At 39.7% G+C, this 18,199-nt stretch overlaps 1 long non-coding RNA gene across 1 annotated transcript in view; it reads right to left on the bottom strand.

Moving 5' to 3' along the window:
- LOC309646931 overlaps window positions 1–18,199 on the bottom strand; it is a 312,876-nt gene that overhangs the window by 279,362 nt on the left and 15,315 nt on the right. The gene's annotated exons all lie outside the window — the stretch shown is intronic.

The following is an 18,199-nucleotide window of genomic DNA, read 5'->3' as shown; positions in this document are numbered from 1 at the left end:
ATCAAAAAAATGTGTTATTTGAATGACACTGAGATACGGTGTTCACAGAATATACAGAATTACCTCCCTTATACTCTTTCTCTAGAAATTGGCCCTCTTTTTCCCCTTTTTCCACATGACTGCAGCAGGAATGGCCGTGTTCATATATGACACAACATACAAACACAGATTTGTTCAGAGGTGAACAAATCTGATTCAACCAGAGCAATAACCGGCCTCTCCAGGAATTATGGAAGGGGTGGGGGGGGAGAAAGAGAGAGAGAGAGAGAGATGAAAGACATGGAAAGAATCTTGGTGCTTTTGAGTCTCTGATTCTAGATCACTCCTCAAGCCTAATGCATTTGTGCATTTCTGTCCTTGGGTCCCATAGGAAAACTCTGCATCTTTCTTATTAAATTCCCCTTTATGCTTAGGCTAGTTAAGGTAGGGTTTGGTTACTTACAAATGAAAAAGTCCACATTAATACAGTTGTGACATGGAAAAGAAATTGGACATTCTTATTGTTTCCATAGAGAGATTAAACAAGGACCAAAGTACTGAGGTTATAAAAAGGCAGACATCACTGAGAATATATCGGAGAACTTTATAATAGTTCAGAGGAATCCGTAAGTGTGTTGCTGAATGAGCTTTCTATCCCTAGAAGCATTAAAGGAGAGGTTGGCTCTTGATCTGATACAGACGTAGTAGCGAAGATTTCTGACTCCCAGGAAATTGGACGAGATAACCTGTTAGGATCTTTCCAACTGTGATTTTCAATGAGGTGTTACAGCGATACGTTATCACTCATCTTCAGGTCCCCTGGTACCCACCTCAAGTATGAAACTATGTTCTCTCACCTGCGATTATCCCAATGCTCACCCCCCATCTCCAGGAGTTGAGCTCTACTCTGTCACCATGCTAAAAATTTAGTGCTTGGTGAGATGGCATATGACAATTATAAATGTCAAGGTGGTTGCGGGAATAAGAAAGAATTGCTAACCTGATACAGGGAGACGAGTTTAACAGCGGACAGTACGGGAGTCAGCCAACAAAGAGGCTGGTACTTGAATGAAAACGATGGAGGAAGAACAAACTCAAGGTGGCAGCGAGGCTCTGCCGGCTCCATGCAGTTCACCCAACATTCCCTGCATCGGGGCGGTGACCGGCTCATTACAGGAGTGCAATCAAGTCACTGAGTGGATGGATGGATGGAAGGATGACTGGGTGAGTGAAGAGATGAAGCAGTCAAGAAATTTAGGCAAGAAAATACGAGAGGAAACTGAGTACAGAAATTTGAATTAACTTACAGAGCTCAGCACAATCAGCTGGAAAACCACCTCTTTAAGCCTGAATTGTGTGCATCAGGTCTACTTTGCACTTTCAAGGCTCCATTCACTTGGTTTCAGAAGTAACTGTTCAGTTTGACCACTAACTAGAGCCCTTACTGCCTTTCCAGATTCCAGAAGTATTCCCCTCACAGCCACAAGCAGATTCTTCATTACCACGGCTCAGACTCATTCCCTCAGAGCCTCAGACTCAAGTTAACCAATGTTACTTCTCTGTCCTTCAATCTGAAGCAAACTTTAAGTGGGAGAGTAATCTCTGAACAAAACAAGAGGTTTGAAAACAATTTTGATGGTTGGAAATAAATTAAGGTGCTTAAAGTGCCCATTAAACTCAGCAGAGCTTGAGTCGTGCTGGCAACAATAAAGAAGCCAGGCTCTTTGGAATCTGAAGACTCTCGAGTTACGTAAGTGACCTGAGAGTTCTGGGAAGAGAAGCCTCAGGGGGCCTTGTTCAAGCCCCTCACCCAGGGGCTCTGAGGATGGAGATGGCGGGCTGCTCCCTTCCCCAGCCCCTTAGTCACTCTTCACATGTTCAAGCTCTGTTTGAGGGATTAGACTCCTTCTCTCTCTACTTTCAGACCCCTGTCCTTCCTCTGTCCCACTTCTTGCCTGGAAGTGTTGGTGCTCTGAATGCCCTGTTACTGGGTGTATCAAGCTCCGAAGGTCAAGGCAAACAGAGCAGAGCGGTTCCTGTGACCATGGACAGCAACCTGCTCCTCAAGCTCTCCTGGAGGCCAAGACTTGGCTCGCTGCCAGCTTATTTCTCCCTTGATTTTTTTTTTTTTCTTCTGATAACCCACTCGTGATTTTAGGCTAATCAGGCAAAATATTAGCTCCAGTGTTGTGAAGAATTTGAGGTGGGGTGGGGTTATTTTGTCCTGTTGGATCCAGTTCACAGGAGGAATTACATCCACAAGTCATATGAAAGGGAACCCATATCTTTTACTTTTGTGCTGGTAAAGGATTGACTCACACGCTCCAGGAGAAGAAACAGCCCCCTTAGAGCATTAGCTGCATAACCCGTGCTTGTACCACCAACATGAACCAGCATGACTCACTGAAGGACTGATTTTTTTTTTTAAAAACTCCTGAGGTGGCCATGTCAGTGCCTTCGTCTTAGTCCTAGATAAGTAAAGATTCTGATTATTTCCATTTGATACTATATCTTCCATCCACTTTACCACGTGGTAGTTTATTATTAATTCATAACCAACTTTGTCTCAAAATTAAAGTAAGAAATTTTTCATACATGGATTTTCAGATTCTTACCGCGTGCTCTGACAGTCACATGAGGTCCTGTGTCATAAAGGGACACTCACTAGTCACTAAACATGTTAACTCAGAAATCTCAGTGGCTTCACACAGTCAAAGTCATTTCTAACTCAAGTACAATTGGTGAGAGGGGCGCTTGTCTGCCAGGTGCTGGTCATGCAAGGACTCGGGCTCCTTCTCACTTGTTGGTCCGTTATCCCTTGATGCTTAGGGGTCCTCTGATGGATCTCGGCATCCAGCAGATGAGGGCAGATGGAGAAAGAGAGAAAGCACGGACGTTGCACGTGAGGCTTGATGGGCCAGATCTGGAAGGGGTATACTTGCTTCTGCCCACGAGCCATTTCCTGCAGCCTAGTAAATGGCCTCACCTGATACAATGGAGGCGGGGGCATATAGCAGCTATTTGTCCAGGGGAAAAGGAAAATGGGATTGAAGAAAACTAGCCAGCCTCTGGCACATCTAATTGCTGAAGAGTAATAATAATCCAATATTTTTGAGTACATACTCCGTGCCAGTCACTGTGCCAAGGGCTTGAAATTCATTACTTCATTAATCCTCTCAAAACCCCTAGAACTAAGTCTCATTCTTACTATTACTAGCTTATAAAGGAGGATTCTGAGGCTGAGGAGTTAAGTCATTCAATCAGAGCCACACTGTCATCCGCGGCGCAGAACTGGGATTGGAGCCCGGACACACTGTTCCTGGAGTCATGTTCTGCATCCACGGTCAAGACAGCCACGTCTCCAGTTGCCGCCCCCCACCGTCCCCCTCCCACCCCGTCGTCCTCTGCGGGGTCCGCGCTCCAGCCCCGTGACTCCAGTGTCAGTCACTGCCTAAGCCGCCCCTTCTCTCTGCTCCTGCTGTTACTGACCAATTTAGCAGCACTGACTAGCCCTCGTTTCACATCAAACGACAGTAACAGGTTTTTTAGAATGAGCAACCCACCTCTAAACCCGCTCGGAGGGGAGCCTAAGCCCAGTGGGTCCTGCTCTGCTTCATGGGGCAGGCATGATATATACACAACCTGTGATTTAATTTTCTGAGCAGTGATCCTGTTTTCTACCTCTTGAATCCCCTTCTGCAGAGAACACTTACATTCTCTGCACGTCTGGCTGTCACAGATCAAAGTCCTCCCTTTCTCTGTTTTCTATATTCTTTCTCCCTCTCTCCCTTCCCCCTTTTCCCCCACCAATACACACACACACACACACACACACGCGCACGCGCACGCACACGCACACACCAAAACCACAAACAAAAACAAATAAAAATTCCATCTGGGGCTGGAGAGAAGGTCTGCAGTATTTTTTCAATCCTCCAAATTTCCAAGGCCCAAACCACATACATACGGACTGCGTGGGTACAAACATGAAAAATAATAGAAAAAGTGATAGAATCATATTCATTCTAACTGCTATGACCTAGGTCCTCTGGAATGGTTCTTAAAATTTTGCAAATGGTGTGGAACCAACGCGGAACAACAGAAATTAGAGAGGAAAGGGAAAAAGTGGTTGCGGCTTTTGAACGAATTCCCCGGCTCCCATCCTACTCCAAATAAAGACGGTGGAGCCTGAGGCCATGCAATTTCAAACCAGTAAAGTGAGCCTGGAGCATTCTCCTAGGAGCCCTGAAATTCACGGCAGGCTCAAGGCAGATCTTTAATGGATTCAGTTTTTGGACTCAAATGCAATAGGTGAATTCACTTAGGCTTCTCTAAACCTTAAGCTGTTAAACAGGTAAGAAAAAAAGCTTACCAAAAGTCTCTTTCAAACTGCTCTCAGCTGCAAAACTTTTTTTTTTCCCAGACAAACCTCCTTTTGGAGTAATAGCCAAGGCTTCTCTGTTTAAACTCAAGACATGATTTTTAGAAGCCATGTTTTGTTGTGAAAATACACCAGTATCATACAGTGGGTTTTGTGTGTGTGTGTGTGATTCTCTTTATACCATTAAAGGGAAAATGCACCAGGTTGCTAAAGCAGAATTTCAGCTGGATGTGTTTCAGGAGGAAACCGTCATAACTGCCTCAAGTAGACAACACCCTAATACAGGCATTAGATAACACAATTCACTGAAGGAAGGAAAGAAGAGAAGGCAAGCCTTTGGCAGACTGTTCTTTAGTAGAGATACACGCCCTGTGAGCCCAAACTACTGCCATGGAAAGACTGGAGGGATCTGTTCATAAGGGAGGTCAAAATGTAAAACAAGCCACCTCTGAGGGGCCTCTGGTGCATATGTACGGAGCCCAGCAGGTGCTGGCTGGGTTCTGCTCTCCCCAAGCCAGAGACGGCTCATCGTTAGACCAGCTGGGGCCAGAGGCGAAGCGGCTGAGGGCCCTGGCAAGAATCCAAGGCCCGACTCAGAACCTCAGCTCTGCCTCTCACTAGCCAAACGGCCTTGGCGAGTCACTTCACCACGTGGTTCCCACCTGCCAAATGGGAACAGTGGTAGTACCAAAATCACAAGTCAGTTTTAGCAGGAGAGATGCTCGTGTGTCTTGTGTGTGCTCCACTCTTTAGCAAATGGAATTTAGCAGCAAAAATGTATAGAAAAGTGATGTGAAATAGCACTGGCCGACTAGAACACGGACACTTGCATTGGAGCCAGCCTGGGGCCCTGAGGAGCACAGGAAGGAGAGCGGTGGCAGAGACGTCCGGACACACGTGAGAACTGCAGTTTGGTGAGGATGAAGAAGCAACTGTTGCAAATGATGATTTGAGTCTTGTTTACCTGCATTTCCAGTGTCCAGGATATGGCAGAAATATTCAATAAATGCATGGAGAACGCATGCGCGAATGTATGCATGCATGAGCACTACTGTCGTAAATGTCTCCAGCCAGCGTGCTAGTGGCCAAGACGTGGAATGTCCACCCACTGCGGTAAAGAAAGCCCGTGGGAATGGTGAGACTGTATCTGGCAACTTGAATCTATTTTATAAATTCTCCAGAGCATCAAAAAGTGTCTACTCTTTGAAGAAAATGTATTGCTTGATAAACACCCAGTGATGTTTTAAATGAATCAATGAAGATAATCAAACCTGATTTCATCAGTACCTATGTATCTAGCCTTCTCTCCCCAGCCAACTCTGTCCACCAAGCTAGCTGAGGACGCTTTTCTCATTATGTCCTGGAGCTGAGGGATCTGCTGAGTGGAGCTAAAAACAGGCTGCCTTTGCTGTGGCCCCTCCTCTCCCAGCCACCGGCCAACAGAGGTTCTCTGCAAAAACAGGAGAGCTGCAATGCAGTATTTCCTCTGGAACTCTGAGGCTGAATTAAAGATTTCAGACATACAGTGAAAGCATATTTGTTTTCAGTGTTCAGATGCAGTTTCAATGGTAGCTGCTGAAGGAGGCGGATGAATTATTGCCAGCTCAGCAGCACTTTATGGAGCTGGCCGATCAGAATGGTATTTTGCTGAACTAAATTATTTGAGGTCCCCTTGAAAATGATGTAGCTCTTCCCCACAAAGAGTCTGCTGCTCATAACTCTGACCCTTTAGTACCACTGCAGGGGGCAGAACTGGAGAGAAGAGCTGGCCAGCCCTGAACCTTCCAGACCCAGGAAAAGAGTACTGAGAAAGCAGCAGCGGGGAACTCACAGCAAAACAATGGGAAATTGCAGGCCACCTTTCCTTTTTAAAGGTCATTTTTCTTACTCCTACTGATGCTAATCACAGAGATTCTGATTCCTCACTGGAGACTTGTGTTATTCTGTACAATATTTCTCCTGGGTCCTATCTCGCTTCTGCACATTGTGTATTCCAGGGGATGTATTACTGTCTTCTGGTCTTCAGTACATTCTTTTTTCTTTCTTGCCTGCCCTCTCACAGACTTGCCACTAAATTCTCTGGTCTCAATGTAACAGAAATCTGTCAACATCAACTAACAGACTACACCTTGGTCGCAATTCCGAAGTCCAAATTAATTCTTAGAAATCAGAATAGAGTTAAGGTTAAAGACAGGAACTGCAGTGTTAGAGCTAAACGTCCCGGGTGAAGTGTGAGGGCTGGAGAAGGAAAACACAGCGTCCCTTGCCCACTCTTCCGTAGAATTTTATGGTCCGGGATGGAAAATGGAGTCTGGTTCTGCACTTTGTAAGGTTGATATTCAGGACCAATGTAAGATCTCATTAACCCTCCTAGCCCCTCAGTGAGCCCCTCAGCCAGCAGTATGAACTTGGCTTTATAAATATGGAAATGGAACACCAACAGGTAAAGAAACACAGCCAAAACTACCTGCCAAATTAATGCAGGAGACAATACCGTGTGTGTGTGTGTTGTGTGTGTTGTGTGTTGTGTGTGTGTGTGTTGTGTGTGTTGTGTGTGTGTGTGTTGTGTGTGTGTTGTGTGTGTTGTGTGTGTGTGTGTGATGTTTGGATTTAGATCTACTGTTAGGTTATGTTGCTTTTTGTCCTCAGTGATTTTTTTTCTTCCTTTTCCTGCCCTTTTAAAATTATTTGAACATTATTTTTGGCTATATCTCTTTGTATTATACATATTTACGTATATATGTAAACTTTCGATAAGACTCTTACCAGCGTCTGACCATTTCTAGAAGTTCATGCAATCTAATTAGAGAGTAGAAGGAGTTAAAAGGTCTTCCGGAGTTAGTCTTGTCTTCTTCCTTTCCAGCCGACTTCATTTCCCCTCTTCCGTCATCTCATAACTGGTAAACCCCATCGAATCATTAAGCCCTGTCTATGACATTGCCACTTGGTTAGCTAATATTATCCTGCACTCAGGGGTGAAAATGTTGCATCTTTAATTATCCTGAGCCCTTTCTGCAAGCAACTAGACTCTTTCATTCCAGAACATTCAATTCTCACTCCTCTTTTCGTAATGAATATATAAAAAGAGGATTTTCACAAAAACCAAACAGCTTCCTAAATAAGCTCTTTGCTCTCTTCTAGGGAAACTGCTTCAGCTGTGGGATACTTCGAATGTCCTTCTCATTTACCACTCCTGAACTAATTCATCAGTGCTCTGTGAGAGCAGCCATAGAAGGGTCAGAGAGGGAGGGAATATTGTCCTTCACCCCGGGCACCGCGGAGGGGCGGCGATGGCTTAAACTAACTAGCCTGTAATAATACTGGCAAATGTATAGGGTTCTTTTATGAACAAGGTAATGACCATCTGAAATGGTCACCTTGACTTCTCCCCTGTCCCTCAATCCTTTAAACCTATTATTATGAGACAAAAGACATGAAATATCTGATTCTAAGAGGCATGTAAATCATTTGTACAGAGATCATAACAGAGCTCTGCCCACACACAGTGTGGGGAGGCATGTCCCCCGATGCAGACCACTGATCGGCTGACCATTTGCCAAGTTTGGGATAGAGCTTGGCTCAGAGCCCATAACCTTTTTCACGAAACCTGGAGAACTGACTTCACCCCCACGGCATGCCCTTGGGAAAATCAGTCCACACTTACAGCAAGTAGGACCCCGTGAGTGCCAGTGGAAAGGAGAGGACCGAAGGCAAGGCTGCATGGCCTCAGCAACGCTCCCCAGAGGCCTGGGGGCATGGGGAGGGAGGTGGGATGTTTGGGGGGTTGAAGAGCAGCGCAGGAAGGGCAGCCTAAAAGATAGGCAGGTTTGGGAAATGTCTGAGAGTATGGGCACCAATTACCCAGGGGATAAACAAACTTCCTGACCTTTTGTGGATAAGGAAAATGTAACTTTGTGATTTTCCAGCCTTGGAAGCTCTGCCAGGAATTTTTCCATCCCATTTTTATGGATGAATCTCAATCCTGCTCCTTCACTTTGATCCAAAAGGTTTTTTCTTTTTTTTTAAATGTTCTAAGAAATGAGGGTAGCCACCCCTCCCGTGGCAAAATATTTCCACTAAGATACGTACTGCTCTCCCTAGCTGTCTCCTTCACCCAGGGAGATAAGACAAAGCTTATCTTTACTTCAAGGTTCAGGCAATGTTTGTTACAAGCTGAAAAACAGAAACAAAATGAATTTGCAAAAAGGAAAGAAACATACCATTGTACTGGCATTATAAATTTTTCAACTATTATATTTTGTACTTTACAATAAGTGGTTTTGGGGTCCCATCTGAACACATACAATTTTTTTTCTCCCTGGAAAATGGGCATAACTCCCACTTGAATCAACAGAGATGTCAGATAGATAACGTTCCCATTCCTTTCACTGATTTAGATTTGCTGTGCCCGTACTGCTTTCTTTGGAGAAAAAACAGAAGGGGAAGATAGAAGAAAGAAAATGAGTTGAGAAGAAAAGGAGAAAGAATACAGGAAGGGAAAAGCATTACAGAACAGTAAGATCAATAAAAAATAAGCAAGAGAAAGAGGATAGGTAGATTACATTTTCCCCATATGGGCACTGACAAGAAAACCAGGGTTTTGTGTCCTGGAAGTGTTGGTTTCCCAGATATTTAAGAATTGTTCTCAAGAATTCCCTGGCGGTCCAGCAGTTAAGACTCAGGCTTTCACGGCCATGGACCCGAGTTCGATCCCTGGCCGAGAAACTAAGATCCCACAAGCCGCGTGGTGCAGCCAAAAAAAGAAAAGAATTGTTCTCAAAACTAATTTCAAAACAGCATTACACAAGGTTTAATACAAGCTCTACTCTGAGTAGAGCTGCAGAAATGAAGGAAGTACAGAAGATCTGTACTCCCCAAACAGTGGAGGACAGGGTCTCCCAAGGAGGACGCTGACCTGTGTACACAGCCCTTCTGGGGCTTGTAATAAATCTAAGAAGGATCCCTGTGCGTGTACCTAAGGAGTCTAGACAATAAGTACTAGAGTTTGGCAGCCTTGGCAAAGATGCTCATGACTGAGCAAAAACAGAAGAGGAGGCACAAGCTTTCAGACAATGGCAGGCAGGCAGAAAGAGACGAAAGCCTAGGAGACTAAAGCCTTTTTTTTTTACAAACAAGAAATGGGGGGCACAAAGGGGCTTTTGTACCTGGGAGGGCCCTACAGGGTCCTGTTGGGTTTCAGCCCCCCCTTTTCTTTGATACCCCTCAATCCTGAGGGGAACAGGGGCATGACAAGAATGGGAATAAAGTTTTGGATAGAGAGGTTAATCATAAACTCAGCAGGGGAACTCAGTGTCGGGGGGACTCAATTTCAACGTGAAATTTAAAGTATAGTTTGGGGGTCTTGAAAAAACAAGTGAGGCTCTCCTGATCCAACAAAAAAAGGTTTCCTGACCCTTGTTACCACCAGCAGGCTAGGACTCCTGGGTGGAGGGCATGAAAAAAAGCCTAAATGCCCATTCGGTAATGTTCAGCAGGTCAAGGTGGGATTGGCTCCACCCTACTTCCTGACAATCCACTGCAGGTAGCAGGGAAAGGATTAAAGTGGGACTCCCAGATTGAAGCTGAGATCTACTTCCTCCCAATGTGGGGAAATCAGAGGCTGAGGAGAAGAATATGATCCTGAGCCCGGAAAACATTATGGTTAGTTAATGGGATCCTGAGCTGAGTTTTATTTGAAAATCAAAAAAAAAAAAAAAAAAAAAAATGTGGCTTTTTTTAATGTCTTTAATGCCACAGAGCAAATTTATTCCATACTTATGGCAATATAGGCATGCAGAATACATACAGAAAACAACATAACACACATCCTCTGATCTGGAGGATTAAAGGAGCGCTCAGATACGAAGAATAAAATGAATATTCAATTGGATTAAAGACTATCTGGTCTTAAACAATCCTTTCATTTCTCTGTGATTTAATTTTTCACTTCTCCTTGGGAGAAGTAATAGCTGTTATTAAAAGAAAGAAGTATTATGAGAAAAGTTTATGTTTAAATGTTGCTTCTACACAGGAAGCGTTACATAAAAAATTTTCTTTCATATAAGTTCTCTAAAATGCCTACAACACCATTTCTCCAGGAAACTTACTGGGCAGAGAAAGTAAACTGTAACTGAAACACCAAATAATGTCTGCTAAAAGAGCCATCCACCACATAAAAACAAACATCCATTTCTACGATTTATTTTATCGGAATGATTTAAACTCTAAATTATTTTGGACCACTAGTCAAGTTTTAATTCCAAATTTAATTCTTCTCTAATGTGTCAAGTACCTGGCGTAAAAAAGAACAATAGCTCAGGTAAAAAATAGGAAAAGTGTTATCTAATTATTAAAGATAATATTATAATTATTTTTTTAAAGGATGCAAGTTAATTGATTCTTACATTTTATTCTCTACTCAGATTGTAGTTCTTTATTTTTTTTTATGTTTTTATAACCATAGATTGTGGATTAATCTATTTAAATGGGATAGTATTTCACAGAAAATGGAGTCCTCATGAATCCCAGAACTCCTTACCAAGATGAAAGGCTGTGTTAATAAAACAGTATTAAATTACTCTGCAATAGTAATTGCTCTGCTTCTTTCTACCATAGTGAATGGTAATAAAGGAAGATTTCCCCATACAAACGTCCACGCTATTTCAAAAAATGAGACCATTGGCTTGATTTAAAATTTGGCTGTAGGGCCTACCAGTTCTAATTAACATAACTAAATCTTGATTTAGAAAAGAGATAGAAAGAGGTTAAAAAAATACAGCATGTCCTAATCAAATAAGAAGATAATTCAAAGGTCTTCATTTTGCCCATGGAAATGACTGCCAGTTGAGATACATAAAAGAAAATTTAATCGAGTTGATATAATCTAATATATAGGAACTGACTTGAGCTTCATAACATAAAAAAGTTTTCTCTGATTCAGGCATTCAACACATTATGAATACCAGGTCAACAGAATCAATATCAGTAACTCCAGTCCTATATGGGTATTTTATTTTTATTGACGTATAGTTGATTTACAATACTGTATAAGTTTCAGATGTATAGCGAAGTGATTCAGTTTTATATACATATAATATTTCTCAGATTCTTTTCCATTACAGGCTATTACAAGATATTGAATACAGCTCCCTGTGCTATACATTAAGTCCTTGTTGTCTACCTGTTTTATATATAGTAGTGTATATCTGTTAATCGCCTATATGGGTATTTTTAATTGTCCTAAAATTTTTCACTGTAGCATTTTATGTTAATCAAATAAACAAATGAATGGTAAGTTATCAGCAAAACAATGTCTATCTTCTTAGAAGCCAGAGACTCATGAAGCATAGCTACAGAGGAGATAGATATATAGAAAGCAGAGGATACTTGGCAGTATGTATACACCTTAGATGACTCACTGGGATAATTTATTTCAATGTAGATGTCTTTTAATTTTGTGGATTCACTCTGAGCTAGGAAGAATTTATGGATAATTTCATTTTGGTGATGACATGAATTAAGAGTTGGAGGGTGGAAATATTCTAATATGAATATTTAGAGTATTAGAATATTTAGAATATTAGAATATACAATATCCTAATATGAATATTTAGAATCACTAAGTGATTCTAGGTGGTATAGTGATTTCCAAGTTGGCTAATCAAGTAATCTTCTGAAGAAATGATCTGGAAAAAGGAGACTGAAGACCACCTGAACCCAATAATCCATCTAATAGCAGAATAACCAGGCGCTATATAAATCCTAACAGTATGAATCATGAAAGATACATCATCACCTGGGATATATTTTACCAAGAATGTTTAACTTAACTCTAACCAAGACATTAGTTCTAACTTTAAGTTTATCGGAAATACAAGAGATAGAACAAGTTAACACCAGACAAATCCAGAATATGGGACACTCCACAGAATAACCTGTTTTATTTTTTCAATGACTCAATGTCATTTAAGAATTAGGGAGAAGGGGGACATCCCTGGATGTCCAGTGGTTAAGACTCCACGCACCCACTGCAGGGGGTGCAGGTTTGATCCCTGGTCAGGGAACTAAGATGCCACATAACACATGGTACGGCCAAACACAAAAATTAAAAAAAAAAAAAAGAATTATGGAGAAGAAAATTCCAAATAAGACACTTAAAAGATACAACGACTAGAGTCTGTGGGTCTTTTTGAATTCTGGTTTACCAACCATAAAAGACATTTTGGGGACAAATGGAGAAATGTAAATGTGAACCAGTATTAAAAGATAATAGGATTCATTGTTAATTTTGTTAAATACAATAATGTTACGGTGGATACTTTAAGAAATGTCCTTATTTTTGCGGGCTGCACATGAAATATTTAGATGTAAAATGACATGTCTATAATTTATCTTAAAATATCTTTATAAAGATGGGGCTCAACTTCCAGTAATGGTGGAGAGGTGAGATGATAACGTGACCCCCACAGATAACGACTACAAAATACTGGCTAAAATTTAAATTCGGATGATTAAAAAATCTTAGAAAGCATCTAAACACAAGCAAAAGCAACAGGAAAGTTTGACTGTGAAAAAACTGCACCTGGAAAAGTTAAGAATTTTGAGGCTGTGGCTATTCGATCCATGGCTCTAGCCAACCTCCATAGCTATGGCTGTTGAACTGCAGTGGGAACCACAATAGCTTATTTTAGCTAAAGGAGCCACAGACTGAGTTCAGGCTTGGAAAGCAACTGGAATTTTAAAGGGGAAATTTTAGCAGCAATAGAGCCTCAGAAGGAGCGAGACGAAAATTCAGAGCAAACTGTACAAATCCCTGGCTGGCAACTAAACTATGCATAAGACCCTGGTGGGAAAAGTATTCAGAGACTAGAAAAAAAAATATTTTTGAAATTTAAACAGAACCAGAACTCTAAATTTGGTGCTTATCTAACTGAGGGCATTCCCCAACTATGAGTGGTTCAGCTGAAGAAAGCTGAATCCGCATCAGTCAGAAGAATGAGAGAATAGAGCCTGAATCAGGTAGAAACTGGGGAGACAGGGGTCATAGAAAAGAAAAAATCACAGAAGCAAGGCAGCACAGAGAGGGTGAGCTGCACCTCAAAAAGGATTTTCTTGGCTGGCTGCCACATTTTATAGCTATGGGGATAACTACAAGGGACAGGTAAAAGGGCTGCATTTGGAAGCCTTAAAAACAAATAACAGCTGTTTACAGAAGAGACAAAGTCTACAGTTTGAATCCAGACAGGTGTTCACCTACTAGAACAAAAACCCAATAGTACACAGGAGAACATGACAGAAGCCAGAATTCATTACATTTTCTATAATATGTAGTTTCAGGGAGAAATTAGTACTCATGCAAAGAATGAAAACTGTGACCTATATTCAGGGAAAAAGGTAGTCAGAATCTGACTCTAATTTGGGCCAGATGTTGAATTTAGCAGGTAAAGACATCAAAAAAGTTACTACAAATATATTCAAAGAATTAACAGAAAATATGTTGGAAGAATTATAGGGGCTTCCCTGGTGGCGCAGTGGTTGAGAATCTGCCTGCTAATGCAGGGGACACGGGTTAGAGCCCTAGTCTGGGAGGATCCCACATGCCGCGGAGCAACTGGGCCCGTGAGCCACAACTACTGAGCCTGCGCGTCTGGAGCCTGTGCTCCGCAACAAGAGAGGCCGCAATAGTGAGAGGCCCACACACCGCGATGAAGAGTGGTCCTTGCTCGCCGCAACTAGAGAAAGCCCTCGCACAGAAACGAAGACCCAACACAGCCAAAACTAAATAAATAAATAAAAATTAAAAAAAAAAAAGAGCATGGTCACATGTTCTTAAAAAAAAAGAATTATAATAAAGTTTGCTAGCAATAATTGATAAGATGTCTCAAAAGAAAAGTGGAAATTATTTTTTCAAAAGGATATCATAGAGCTGAAATGTAAATAACTAAAATTAAAAAGGGCTAAATGGGCTGAAAAGCAGACAGGAAATGAGAGGATATAATCAGTGGACTTGAAGATAGATCCATAGAAACTGTCCTAGCTGAAAAAGACACAAAAAAACATTAAATAAAAAAGTAGCAATACCTCAGAAAACTCTGGTAACACTATGAAGTGATCTAAGCAGGTGTAATGGGAGTGCCAGAAGGAGAGAGAGAGAGGGAAAGAAAATTTTTTTTAGGTAATGTCTGAGAACTTTCCAAATTTGTTGGGAAACATTAATTTATAGAACTAAAAATCTCAATGAATCTCAATCAGAATAAACAAAGAGAAAATCATCCCTAGGTACAACATAGTCAAACTGCCATCAGTCAAAGAAAAATTGCAATTCTTCAAAGCAGCCAGAAAAAATACATTACACACAGGAAAGCCACAATATAACTAATGACTAACTTCTTACCAGAAACTATAGGAGTCAGAAAAAATTGAAATAAAATGTTCAAAGTGCAGAAGAAAAAAAATGTTAATCAAGAATTCTATATCCAGCAAAGCTATTCTTCAAACTGAAAGAAAATAAAAACATTTTCAAATAAACAAAAATGAAATGGATTTATCCTTTAGAGAAAAGAGTCACTAGGAGAAGTCTGAAGGAGAATGCTATTAAATTGCAACTACTAATATCAACAGGATGAAGACCCCCAGAAGTAAATATGTGGTAAATACAAATATATATATACTTCATACATATACTTACATTTTATATTTATGTATAAATATATGACATACATACATGAGCCATACATGATAAAAATAGCACTGGGAGTTGGCAAACAAAAATACACTGTTTCAAAATTGCTATGTTTTACCTGAAGTAATTCAAATATTAATTCTGAATTGATTGGGGCTAATTTTAAGATGTATGTTGTAAACCTTAGAGCAACCACTAAAAAAAAGTAATACAGAAAGACATAGCAAAAAGTCAATCAAAAAATTAAAATGGGGGATTCCCTGGTGGCGCAGTGGTTAAGAATCTGCCTGCCAATGCAGGAGACATGGGTTTGAGCCCTGGTCTGGGAAGATCCCACATGCTGTGGAGCAGCTGGGCCCGTGAGCCACAATTACTGAGCCTGCGCATCTGGAGCCTGTGCTCCGCAACAAGAGAGGCCGCGATAGTGAGAGGCCCGCGCACCGCGATGAAGAGTGGCCCCCACTTGCCACAACTAGAGAAAGCCCTCGCACAGAAACGAAGACCCAACACAGCCATAAATACATAAATAAATAAATAAATAATTTAAAAAAATTAAAATGGAAAACTAGAAAATACCTGATTACCACAGAAGAAAACATAAAAGAAAGAATAGAGAACAAAATGTTGATACAAGTAAGACCAATAAAAAACAAATAGCAAAAACGGCAGACCTAAAGCTACCACTTCAATAATTACTTTCAATGGGAACAGACCAGATACTCCAATCAAAAGGGAGAAACTGGGACTTCCCTGGTAATCCAGTGGTTAAGACTCCATGCTTCCACTGCAGGGGCCACAGGTTCAATCCCTGGTTGGGAATTCTGCATACCACTATGCAGCATGGCAAATAAATAAATAAATAATTTTTTTTAAAAGGCAGAGATTGCCCAACCAGATATAAAAGTAAAACCCAACTATATGTGCTCTATAAAATATGCACTTGAAATATAAACACATTAAAATTGAAAAACTGAAAAACTTTTTTTTTAAAATGGGTTATTATGGGATTATATGAAATCATGTGTGTGAAACTTTTGAAAATTATAAAGCATTATAGGATTTAAAGAATCTTTCATTCAATAAAAATAGTGAAAAACTAGAAAAAGATATATAATGCAAAAAGAAAGCTGGAGTGGCTATATAAAATCAAACAAAATAGACACCAAAACAAAGAGTACCACTGTGGACAATGATAAAAGGTTCAATATATCAGGAAAAGATAACAATTATAAATATGTATGTGCCTTACAAAAGAACTTCAAAATATATGAAGTAACGGACCTAAGGGGAAAAAACAGACAAATCCACAACCATCATTAAGACTTTAACACACATCTTTTCTGTAATTTATTTTTAAAAACTAGGCAAGAATATCAGTATTTCTGATAGAAGGCCTGAATGATACTAACCACTATCTTCACCTAATTGACATTTTTAGAAAACTAAACCCAGAAACTGCAGAACACCCACCTTTCTGAAGTGCACATAAAGCATTCACCAAGACAGAGTATATGATGGGCCTTAAAACAGGTCTCGACAGATTTCAAAAGGCTGATAACTTACAGAGTATGTCTTCAGAACACAAAAGAATTAAATTAAAATTAGCAAAAATAAAATTTTTAGAAAAACTTCAAATATCTGAAAATTAAGCAACTCTATTCCAAAAAACCAATGGGTCAGAAACAAACACACAAAAATAAAATTAGAAAAAATTTAACTAAATGAGAATTTGCTGTGACGTGTAGCAAAATGATTATTTAGAGGGAAAATATTACATGCTTATATTAGAAAGGCACAAAGTTCTCAAATCAATAATCTAAACTTTAATCTTCAAAAAACTAGCAAAAGAAGAGCAAATCATATCTAGACTAAGTAGAAGAAAAAAGAGATAAGAACATAAATCAGTGAAATAGAATATAGAAAAAACAATAGAGAAACATCAATGAAGCCAAAAGTGGTTCTTTTCAAATATCAATAAAATTGATAATCTAGCTGAACTGATCAAGAAGAGAAGAAACAAATTACCAACAGAGAGGGGAAATATCACTTTAGATCTTACAGACATTAAAAAGATAATAAGGAAATAGTATGTACAACTTTATGCCAATAAATTTATCCAAACAGATTAAATGAATACATTCCTTAAAAATAATAAATTATCAAAGCTCTCTCAAGAAAAAGTAGACAACTTTAAAAGTCTGTACCTATTAAATAAATTAATTTCTCTGTGCACAGATTCTGATTGTGAAAAGTCTTAAGTAATCTACTACTAAAACCAATAAGTGCATTTAGCAATGTCACAAGATACAATATACAAACATTACTTGTATTTCAATACACTAGCAATAAAAAATTGGAAATTAAAGTAAAAATAGTACTATTTACATTGAATAAAAAATTATGATATAGTAAAGCATAAATTTAGCAAAATATGTGCTATACTTCTCCACTGAATACTACAAAACGTTGCTGGGAAGATTAAGGAAGCCCATATAAATGCAGAGAAATACCCTTTCAAGAATCACAAGACTCAGTATGTTAAAATGTCAAACCTATCCAAACTGATCACCACAATACCAATCAAAACCCCAGCAGGCTTTTTTTTTTAGAAACTGACAAGCTGATTGTAAAAATTTATATGCAAATGCAAAGGACCTACAGTAGCCAAGTGATTTTGAAGAAGAACAACATTGAGGACTTACACTACATTATTTCAAGACGTATTATAGAACTATAGTAATCACAACAGTTGTAGTATTGTCATAAAGGATAGTCATAAACATCAATGGAACAGACTAGAAGGTCCATAAATAGTCCTACAAGTAAATTGATTTTGAAAAAGATACCAAAATAATTTATGGGGAAATGATAGTTTTTTCCAACAAACAGTGCTAGAACAATTTGATTATCAGATGCAATTTAAAAAGGTATTGGACATTCATCTAATATCATTTACATAACTTGAAACGGAAAATTATAAAACTTTAGAAAGAAAACACAGGAGAAAAATCTTGCTGATCTTGGCTTAGCCAAAATTTCTTTACTATCAGCCCACGTGCTGCAATGAAAGGTGCCACGTGCTGCAGCTAAGACCTGACGCAACCAAAAATAAATAAATAAATTTTTTAAAAAATTTCTTTACTATCAGAAAGCATCAA

Source organism: Balaenoptera physalus (genome assembly GCF_965194825.1).
Source record: "Balaenoptera physalus genome assembly, chromosome: 17".
In the NCBI taxonomy this organism is placed as follows: domain Eukaryota; kingdom Metazoa; phylum Chordata; class Mammalia; order Artiodactyla; family Balaenopteridae; genus Balaenoptera; species Balaenoptera physalus.
Note: the sequence above shows the minus strand (reverse complement) of the source record. Positions and strands in the feature narration are given on the sequence as shown.